Below are 419 nucleotides of genomic sequence, written 5' to 3' on the forward strand. Positions count from 1 at the left end.
ACCCTAATTCCCCTCTATATACAGATATATTACAGCTAAACCCTAATGCAAATAAAATACGCATGCTCTAGGGTTTAGGGTTTAGGGTAAACACCAACACACGTGTACACACATCTGTGCATTCATCTATTTTGAGGGTTTAGGGTTTAGGGTTTAGGAGAACGTGGTGTTTATACACCCCAGCAAATACCCTAAACCCTGAACCCTAAACCCTACTAAACCCTAAACCCTAGTCTAGTAAACCCCCGTTAACCGTAAACCCACGTAAACCCTGAACCTTCCTAAACCCTAGACCCTTGTAAACCCTAAACCCTCGTAAACGCTAAACCCTCGTAAACCCTAAACCCTTGTAAACCCTAAACCCTAAACCCTCACCGTATTTTTGATTGCAGTAAGCCTGAAGAAGGTTTTTAATAAAG

Source organism: Eimeria mitis, genomic scaffold (genome assembly GCF_000499745.2).
Source record: "Eimeria mitis Houghton genomic scaffold, Emh_scaff3300, whole genome shotgun sequence".
Taxonomy (NCBI): Eukaryota; Apicomplexa; class Conoidasida; order Eucoccidiorida; family Eimeriidae; genus Eimeria; species Eimeria mitis.